This window comes from Polyodon spathula, unplaced genomic scaffold, assembly GCF_017654505.1.
Source record: "Polyodon spathula isolate WHYD16114869_AA unplaced genomic scaffold, ASM1765450v1 scaffolds_2291, whole genome shotgun sequence".
Classification (NCBI taxonomy): Eukaryota; Metazoa; Chordata; class Actinopteri; order Acipenseriformes; family Polyodontidae; genus Polyodon; species Polyodon spathula.
In genome coordinates this window covers 3,603-13,453 of record NW_024473765.1, presented here as the reverse complement: position 1 = coordinate 13,453, position 9,851 = coordinate 3,603, and positions in this window count along the sequence as shown.

Genomic DNA, 9,851 nt, shown 5'->3' with positions numbered 1-9,851 from the left:
ACTTTGTCAAAAGCTTTCTGGAAATCTAAATAAACCATGTCATATGCTTTGCAATTATCCATTATCGATGTTGCATCCTCAAAAAAATCAAGCAAGTTAGTTAGGCACGATCTCCCTTTCCTAAAACCATGTTGACTGTCTCCCAGTACCCTGTTACCATATAGGTAATTTTCCATTTTGGATCTTATTATAGTTTCCATAAGTTTGCATATAATAGAAGTCAGGCTTACTGGTCTGTAGTTACCTGGTTCAGTTTTGTTTCCCTTTTTGTGGATCGGTATTACGTTTGCAATTTTCCAGTCTGTCGGTACCACCCCTGTGTCAAGAGACTGCTGCATGATCTTGGTTAGCGGTTTGTAAATTACTTCTTTCATTTCTTTGAGTACTACTGGGAGGATCTCATCCGGCCCAGGGGATTTGTTTATTTTAAGAGCTCCTAGTCCCTTTAACACTTCTGCCTCAGTTATGCTAAAGTTATTTAAAACTGGATAGGAACTGGATGACATGTGGGGCATGTTGTCAGTATCTTCCTTTGTAAAAACTTGTGAAAAGTAATCATTTAACATATTTGCTATTTTTTTTTCTTCCTCTACGATTTTGCCATTTGTATCTCTTAAACATTTAATCTCCTCTTTGAATGTTCTCTTGCTGTTGTAATATTGGAAAAACATTTTGGAATTGGTTTTAGCTCCCTTAGCAATGTTCATTTCTATTTCTCTCTTGGCCTTTCTAACTTCCTTTTTGACTTGCATTTGCAGTTCTGTGTACTCTTTCTGTGTACTTTCTTTTTGGTCCTTTTTTAATGCTCTGTAAAGTGCCTTTTTTCGCTGAATATTTTTTTTAATTGATCTATTAAACCATTTTGGCAATTTAGTTTTACATTTAGATTTGTCTACTTTAGGGATATAATTGTTTTGCGCCTCTAGTACTACATTTTTGAAGAACAACCATCCTTCTTCTGTGGGTGTTTTCTCTATTTTACTCCAATCTACTTCTGTTAGTCTCTGTTTCATACCTTCATAGTTTGCTTTTCTAAAATTGTAAACCTTAGCTTTAGTCTTTACTTTTGAGGATTTAAAAAACACTTCAAATGAGACCATGTTGTGGTCTGAGTTTGCCAGTGGTTCTCTGACCTCTGTTTTAGTTATTCTATCTTCGTTATTTGAAAAGACTAAATCAAGGCATGCCTCCCCTCTAGTGGGTGCCTTCACAAATTGTGTTAGGAAGCAGTCATTTGTCATTTCCACCATTTCTATTTCATCCTTCGCGCTACCCACCGGGTTTTCCCATTTTATTTGGGGGAAGTTGAAATCCCCCATTAGTATGGCTTCTCCTTTGCTACACACATTTCTAATGTCATTGTATAACAGATTATTGTGCTCACCGTCTGAATCTGGCGGTCTATAGCATGCTCCTATTATTATGCCCTTTGAATTTTTGTCCGTTATTCTGACCCATATTGATTCGGTTTTATTTTCTTTGTCCAGGTTTAACACCTGGGCTTCAAGACTGTTTCTTATGTATAGCGCTACCCCTCCTCCTCTTCTGTCCTGCCTGTCTTTCCTATACAGTGTATACCCACAAATATTATATTCGTCCCCATCACTCTCAGATAACCACGTTTCTGTAACACCTATCACATCATAGTTACCTGTTAGTGCAGTAGCTTCAAGTTCTAGAATTTTGTTTCTGATACTTCTAGCATTTAGATAAATACATTTAATGGTTGTCTTACCTGAGTTGTTGTTCTTGTTTTGATGCGGTCTCCCTTCTGTTTTTTTGTTGATTTCTCCCCCCTTCCTTTCTAGTTTAAATGCTTCCGAACCTGCTCGAGGATCTTTTCTCCAAGTAGACTGGTTCCCTTGTTATTTAAATGCAGTCCATCCCGTCTATACAGATAGTCCTCGTTGTAGAAAGTGGTCCAATGATCAAGATAGGTGAAGCCTTCCCGTGTGCACCACGTCTTCAACCATTGGTTTTGATTTATTATTTCCAGCTGTCCATATGGTCCTTTGCAAGGTGCGGGTAGTATACCAGAAAATACCACAGTTTTGGTTTTCTCTTTTAATTTCCTTCCTAGCTCTCTGAATTTGTTTTGCAGGGATTTTGGTCTGTCTCTTCCAATGTTGTTTGTACCGATGTGGACGACTACTACCGGGTCATCTCCTGTTCGTTCTAGGAGCCTGTCCACGTTCTCAGTGATGTGCTTGACCGAGGCTCCCGGAAGGCAGCACACTGTTGTAGTAAGGGGGTCCAAACTGCGAACTGAACTTGCTGTGTTTCTCAATATGGAGTCCCCAACAATCATGACCTCCCTTCTTTTTACTGTCTTGTCACCACTGTCAATAGGGTCCTGGATGTTGTTCCTTTCATTCTCTTGTTGTTGGTTCTGCTCATCAAAATTCTGAAGTGACTCAAATCTGTTGGTTGTTTTGATTTCTGGTGGTTGTGTTTGACGAAGTTTCTTTTTTTCCCTGCTTCTGCCTACCTGAACCCAGCTGTTCTGACCTTCTATCTCCCTGGTGGCTTTCAGTCTGTTAGGGGTGATGCAGACTTCCATGAATTGTGGGTGTGCCAGTTCCTCAAGATCCTGTTGCTGTCTCACTTCTTCCAGCTCCATTTCTAGCATGCTTACTAGTTTATGCAAATCCTGGATCGCGCGGCACTTTACGCACACTTGGTTTAGCTCCGCTGGGTTTTCTCGGATTTCCCACATCAAGCAGGTGTCACAGATTACTGGCTTGAAAACCATGTTGAGGTTTTTTTTTTTTTTTTTTTTAAGTTTAGTTTCTTCTGCAGCTGTCAACCTGCTTTCAAACTGCTTCTAAACTGCTCTGTACTTTTCCACGCTGTACTTCTCCCACTCGCTGTCGCTGGGAAGACTGCCTCGTTTAACTGCGTTGTTCTGCTGTGCTGTCGGCTCCTCCCCTCGCCCGTGTCTCAAAACGGCGCTGAATTTGAATCAGCTGCTCCGAGTTTCAGCTTGTTTGTTATCAGAAAAACACACGCGGCTGTGTTTCCCCAATGTCCTCTGTTTTCTGATTAAAGCAATTCAAGATGCAATTTCTCCTTTCTGCTTCGAAACTGCTCTGTACTTTTCCACGCCTGTACTTCTCCCACTCGCTGTCGCTTCCACTCGCTGTCGCTGGGAAGACTGCCTCGTTTAACTGCGTTGTTCTGCTGTGCTGTCGGCTCCTCCCCTCGCCCGTGTCTCAAAACGGCGCTGAATTTGAATCAGCTGCTCCGAGTTTCAGCTTGTTTGTTATCACAAAAACACACGCGGCTGCTGCTGTGTTTCCCCAATGTCCTCTGTTTTCTGATTAAAGCAATTCAAGATGCAATTTCTCCTTTCTGCTTCGAAACTGCTCTGTACTTTTCCACGCTGTACTTCTCCCACTCGCTGTCGCTTCCACTCGCTGTCGCTGGGAAGACTGCCTCGTTTAACTGCGTTGTTCTGCTTATAAATTAGCAAAGTGTACTTTAAAACACACACGTAGGGCGGGCGTCTCTGTTTACCAAAAATTGTCACACTTTGTATTTATCTCCATAATGCGTTGGTAATAAATATGTATATACATTAAAACTATTTGGAAAACGCAGGCATCGATCCCGCTACTTCTCGCACGTAAAGCAAACGCTCTAACATTTGAGCTAATTCCCCAGCAAGCATGTCTTTTTTGTCATCTGAAAGATGCAAAGGATCTTGGCGATCTCTCAATACTCCCTACGAAAAGCTAATTACACTGAACAAAAATATAAACGCAACATATAGAGTGTTGGTCCCACGTTTCATGAGCTGAAATAAAAAATCCCAGAAATTTTCCATACGGACAAAAAGCTTTTCTCTCAATTTTGTGCACAAATTTTTTTACATCCCTGTTAGTGAGCATTTCTCCTTTGCCAAGATAATCCATCCACCTGACAGGTGTGGCATATCAAGAAGCTGATTAAACATCATGATCATTATACAGGTGCACCTTGTGCTGGGGACAATAAAAGGCCAATCTATAATGTGCAGTTTTGTCATGCAACACAATGCCACAGCTGTCTAAAGTTTTGAGGGAGTGTGAAATTGGCATTCTGACTGCAGGAATGTCCACCAGAGCTGTTGCTAGAGAATTGAATGTTCATTTCTCTACCATAAGCCACTTCCAATGTCGTTTTAGAGACTTTGGCAGTACGTCCAACCGGCCTCACAACCGCAGAGCACGTGTAACCACACCAGCACAGGACCGCCACATCCGGCTTCTTCACCTGCGGGATCATCTGAGACCAACCACCCGGACAGCTGATGAAACTGTGGGTTTGCACAACCAAAGAATTTCTCCACAAACTGTCAGAAACCAACTCAGGGAAGCTCATCTGCGTGCTCATTGTCCTCACCAGGATCTTGATCTGACTACAGTTCGGCTTCATAACAGACTTCAGTGGGCAAATGCTCACCTTCGATGGCCACTGGCACGCTTCACAGAGGAATCCCGGTTTCAACTGTACCAGGCAGATGGCAGACAGCGTGTATGGCCTCGTTTGGGGGAGCACTTTTGCTGATGTCAACGTTGTGAACAGAGTGCCCCATGGTGGTGGTGGGGTTATGGTATGGGCAGGCATAAGATACGGACAACAAACACAATTGCATTTTATCGATGGCAATTTGAATGCACAAAGATCACATGACGAGATCCTGAGGCCCATTGTCGTGCCATTCGTCCGCAGCCATCATGTTATGTTTCAGCATGAAAATGCACGGCCCCATGTCGCAAGGATCTGTACACAATTCCTGGGAGCTGAAAATGTCCCAGTTCTTTCATGGCATGCATACTCACCAGACATGTCATCCATTGAGCATGTTTGGGATGCTCTGGATCTCCGTGTACAACAGCGTGTTCCAGTTCCCGCCAATATCCAGCAACTTCACACATCCATTGAAGAGGAGTGGGACAACATTCCACAGGCCACAATCAACAGCCTGATCAACTCTATGCGAAGGAGATGTGTCACGCTGCATGAGGCAAATGGTGGTCATACCAGATAATGACTGGTTTTCTGATCCACGCTCCTACCTTATCTGTATTCCCAGTCATGTGAAATCTACAGATTAGGGCCTAATGAATTTATTTCAATTAACTGATTTCCTTATATGAACTGTAACTCAGTAAAATCTTTGAAATTGTTCCATGTTGCATTTATATTTTTGCTCAGTGTAATTGGTGGCTAGCATGTCTATGGGCATCGAGAGTCGGTCGCTATAAATGAGGAAAGTAGTTTAGGTGGAATTTTGTTTTAATATGTTTGGAATGGCTCAGTTAGTCAGCATGTACTTCAAAATGGAAAGAGAAAAAAAGGAGACGGGGTTTCGTTGTTTTGCAAAGGCTGCACTGCAATGTTTGCTCACAGGAGCAGTCCCACTATCGAGCGACACGGGGGGTTTTGACCTGCTCCGTTCCTGACCTGGGCCAGTTCACCCCTCATTAGACCCTGCTCCCTTGCAGTGTTTATAGTTAAGAATAAACACGCTCATTAACATTTACACGTGAAATGCGGGTTTCCATGCGGGACTGGGTGTGGATTTTCTTGTGTGTTTTGTCATTCACACGAGTAAATGAGATTTACCCTATCCCTCTCTTTGGCGGTTTTTTCGGTCACAAACCTGATTTACATGAGTAATTCTCCCAAACGCGCACACGCGTCGCCACTTCCCGTGCAAATTGCCCAGCCTGGAAACCCATGAGTGTCAATGCTGTTTATTTAGTCATTGTGTTTATATGTCTCGTTGGAATGTTGTCACTGTATTTACCCGGCGAAGGAAGCGTTTGTCCCGGATAACCACTCCCGTGATGAGCGGCGCTGCCATGACAACCTATCAAATCACCCGCACGGCTCCTATACTTTAGAGCACGTCAGGAACGTTTTATTGTTTCAACAAAATAACATCAATAAGATTGAGCTGAGCTGCCAGTGTGTAATAAACAAACCCTCAAATATCAGAGAATAGATACAGAGACAAGCCGTGGCACCAGCAAGAGGGGACAATGAAAGCGCCAGTTAAAGTTTAAATAAATAAATAAACATGAAACCTTTAATAACTGTAAGTACATGAAACAAAAATTGCATGTTAGGTATATTTTAATTGGTAAAAAAAAATCTATACCTCCATAATTCTGAGTATTTATCTAAATAATGTCAAGCTAATTCTTTACAAATTAATCATTTTTGTTGAGTAATTTGGGGTTATAGCTTGTTAACATTAATAGATTTTAGAAATCAATCTAGGCTAGTTCTTGCCACAGGCTCAAAAGTTTTAAATATAATTGACATGACCAGGTGCTGCGATGTTTGACCTTAGCATTGGAAGTACAAGCGGATAACCTGACCAATAAGTTGCCACCAGTTCTATCAAAGTATTTACACACAAAAGACAATATTCCTCATCCAGGAGAGCAACCACCAAGAAAAGGTGTTAAAACCAAGCCTCACCCAGGACAACTGGAAGCTGCTAGAGACTGGAAAATGCTGGCAGATGTTGGTCAACGGCTTATTTTTCCACCTGAGATTGCCACCACTAACCTTTGACCAGACATTGTCTTGTGGTCTGGATCAGCACGCCTTGTTCATCTGGTAGAGTTAACAGTGCCATGGGAGGATGCTGTGGATGAGGCGTATGAGAGGAAGAAACTTTGGTATGCTCAACTAGCTGCTGAAGCGGAACAGCGAGGATGGAGAGTCCGAGTTTACCCAGTGGAGGTGGGTTGTCGAGGATTTGTGGCACACTCTACCCGGTTTCTCAGAGATGTCGGGTTCAGTGGCCCAGAGTTGCGTCGCACAGTGAAGAACTTATCTGAAGCAGCAGAAAGGAGCAGCAACTGGCTGTGGTTGAGACGGAAAGATTCTGGATGGGGATCTCAAGCACAATAGAAAGAAAGCAATGCTGATATACAGGTAAGTAAGATGGGCTGAGCTGAGTGGGGGATGGAGGGGGGTGATGTTGGGACGCCAGAATCACTGTTGAGCCCTCTGGAGGTGTCGTGGGATAGTCAACGAAACACCGAGGACAGAAGGTGCCCACTTGAAGACCCCAGAGTTGTACCCTACTTAGCTCAATCCAGACGGTTGTCATGCTGATGCGCTGTGGAGACCGCACTGGGTTGATCCCCGGAGCCAGCATCGCAGCCGTTGTGTGTGCTGATGCGCTGGTGGGGAGAAATGAGCTGATCCCTGGAGCCAGCATTACACTTTAGCAACTAACACCAGACAGAAGGATATCTACATCATCAGATGGAAAACAATGCAAATGGATGGAGATGCAGATGGATCACATTAGTTTACTGCAAAGATACAGCTTAGTTGGTGCTTATCTTGGTGAGAGCTGAGTTCAAATCAGCATGAAGTTCAACATCTACTCTCATGTAATGGAAATCATAATCTTATAGTCTGTTGCGTCAGAATTCTGTTTAACGCTTAAGCACTTGCTTTGCAGTTTCATGTTTAATACAAAATAATTTTAAAAAGGGCTCATCTGTGATTTGAACCCGGGACCTTTCGCACCCTCAGCAAGAATCCTACCCCTAGACCAACAAGCCAGAGGTTGGCAAAGTTTTGGTTCACCGAGTTTCCAAAGAAGTGCAGACCTACCTGTCCTGTTATGAGGGATAAGTTTTTATATTGGGTCTACCTGTCTTGGAGACCACAGTAATTTTGCCTGTTTTTGCTGCCTGCCTGGTTTTAACTGGTGGCTCGCATTTCTATGGCATCGAGAGTCGGTCGCTGTAAATGAGGAAAGTAGTTTAGGTGGGATTTCGTTTTGATATGTTTGGAATGGCTCAGTTAAGTCACCTTGTACTTCAAAATGTAAATAGAAAAGGAGGCTGGGTTTCACTGTTTTGCAAAGGCTGCACTGCAATGTTTGCTCACAGGAGCAGTCCCACTACTGAGCGACACGGGGGTTTTGACCTGCTCCGTTCCCGACCTGGGCCGGTTCACCCCTCGTTAGACGACCTGGCATTCACGAGCTCCCCCAGAAATGCCATGTCGATGCCATGCTTAGTGCGGACTCCCGATCGACACAGCCCGTTGCAGCACAGAGCTCCCGTGCTCAAACGATCCGCCAGCCTCAACCTCCCCATGTAGCTGGGATTACAGGCACACGCCACAGTGCCCGGCATGAGTGCAAGCGGCTAGAAGGTAATTCAAATCCCTTGTCTGAACTCATAGCGAGAGTACTCGTGCTGTTTTCCACTGACATGGCAGCTTTTAATTCCGATTGCATTAAAAGCATTGCCGGGTCCTGCTGTTCTTGTAAAAGACTGTGGCCAGATACTTGAATTGGAAGAGTGTTAAGTAAAACACATGTGTATCCCAGTTTTCGTGCTGTGGATGTTAAAAAGGCAATATAAGAATACCATCTAAAAAAAAGGTTGCGTTGGCGAGTATTAAGCCCCCCTCCTCTGAGGTGTCAGCACCATTCCGCACCGGCAGAGAACCGATCAATCTGCACTTATTTTGCTACCAGGGAGCGTCACGTGTCGGTCGCCGGAAAAAGCAGTAGCTGGCTTGTTGGTCTAGGGGTATGATTGCCATTTTGGGTGCGAGAGAACCAGGGTTCAAATCCAGATCGAGCCCGTTTTTTCATTGTTTTGTACTACACTGTTTTCCAATTTCGATCCGTAATCCGACATACTCAGCAAAGGCAGTCTCACTGAAAACAGCTTGGCGCTGTGCAATGAAATGTTTTGTAATATCTATAGTGAGAGTGTGACTTCCTCGCTAGTATAGTGCTCAGTATCGGCCCCTGTCACGCATGAGACCGGGGTTCAGTTTGTTTCATGTAATTAGATTGAGTTTTATTGTGTGATTTTTATTATTTCTTAATGTTGCACTGTCCCTTTAAACCCCAGTGAAACTAATGGTCTCCATGGTAACAGCAGTGCTAATTTGTAATGGGGCCAGCTGTTTAAAACAGGTGGGGTTAATCAAACAGGGAGATCTACCGGGTTTGAGAGATTTGTGTGCTGAGAGCACGGGCCGGGGAACTACTGTTTGATAAGGATTCTAAGTTTCGAAGTGTAATACTGATGCGCTGTGAAAGGGCTGAAGCGCTGGAAGCTAATGGGAAACTACTACTGTTCATATTGAATAGTTTGGTCCGCTCTGTATTAGAGTGGTTTCAGTGAAGTATCCCTCGTGCTCTCAGACTTCGGGAGCAATTGCATGGGTTTGATTATAAGAGAGAATGTGCACTGCCTGTATATTGAGTTTGTAATTACAAATTTTATGAATTTCAGTGTAATAGCGCTGTACACGAATTCCTTTCCTGTGTTAGTGGTTGTTTTAGACTTTTAGAGTAGCGTCTTTGTCCTGATTATTCCTGCTGTAACTGTGTATGTGTTTACAATATATATTTACAAGCGGCCTGTTAACTCTTGATTGCACCCTTGCACTTTATCAACCTGTGTATTAACTACAATAGCGGCTATTGGAGTGGTTAGGCATTTTTAGGTTGCATGAAGCTTTCTGTCGTTCTTTTTATATGAAAATCACTGTCTATTACTAACTTTTAAAGTGTGTTATTTAAGTGTTTGATATTTTACTGTTTGGATTTGTGCTTGTGGAAATCACTATTGGTTCTGAAGGGTGTTATTTAAGTGTTTAAGATTTCACTTTTGGAATTGTGTTGTGAAAATCATTATCTTTTTCTTGGAAGTGTTGGTGTGGCGTTATCTATCCTAACAGCAATGGTGCCAATATAATGAAAATGGTTTCTATATAACGGCAATAATTACAATGCACAGCGGTAATTTACATGCAGCTGCGATCGTCAAGTTACCGTCAGTCCCAGCTCTTAGTAACAGTGTGAA